The sequence below is a fragment of the Pelophylax lessonae genome (assembly GCF_965119305.1).
Source record: "Pelophylax lessonae genome assembly, chromosome: 12".
In the NCBI taxonomy this organism is placed as follows: Eukaryota; Metazoa; Chordata; class Amphibia; order Anura; family Ranidae; genus Pelophylax; species Pelophylax lessonae.
The window spans coordinates 155,387,555-155,388,570 of NC_138779.1; positions in this window are offsets into that span (position 1 = coordinate 155,387,555).

The window sequence follows — 1,016 nt, forward strand, 5'->3', positions numbered from 1 at the left end:
GGAAAGTACTATGCCTCTTATAGCTGAACCTTGGGATGGAACACAAAAATACTCTTGCAGTGCAAAGGTTAAATGTACATATTTCTAGGAGGTAGAAGAAGATGATCTTTTACGTACCCTATTCCCCATTCCAGCAGGCCCCAGCGCTATCCTCTCTCTGTGCCTCTCAGGCCTGTGGAAGCCTGCTGGAAGGCGGAATGAGGTAAGTACTTTACCTTTTTCCAGCATCCCTAGACATAATGAACATTTAACCCTTGCAAGGTGTGTGTGTGTGTGTGTGTGCGTGTGTGGGGGGGGGGTCAGAATGCCAAAGCAAGGGTTATTTTTTCCACTTGAAGTTAAAGGGTGACTCCACTTTTGTGGGGGGGAAAAATCAGAAAATAAAGGAAAAACAATATACGATTGTGACACAAGTCATATTGTATTTGAATGTTATTAAAAATTACCTTTCCTTTTTATTCTGCGGCTGTTGTAATTTTCTGAAAATGCAATGCAATATGACTACCGGGAGGTGTTCTGTCCACAGAATGTGTACTTAAACCCCAGAAACATAATTTCCTGCTTGTGTGATTGGCTCACCAATTTTCCCAGAAGTCTGCCTAAAATACAAGTCTGATTTCTGGCATCCCCTGCAACAAAAATGTAATTTTTGGAGAAATAGGTTGTGGGAATGTCTACACCTGGCCACAAATTCACAGCTGTGAAGGGGGGTGTGTAGACATAGACCCACAAAGAAAGTGGGACTTTGTAGGCATTGACATAGGGTGGCAAAAGTAGATAATGTAGACAAAAGGATTTAAAAAATATAACATCAACTTTATTAAAGGTTTACAAAACACAATTGTTAAAAATCTGTGATGCAGAAATTACATCAGGACAAATCAATAAAGGTCACCAGGGTCCTACATGTTTCGCCGACATAGTGGGCTTCTTCAGGGACCAGTAGCGATTGTGATCTGTTTTTTGGTTCTAAACAACAACATAAATGACATTGAGTTAATACTTCAAAATAACAC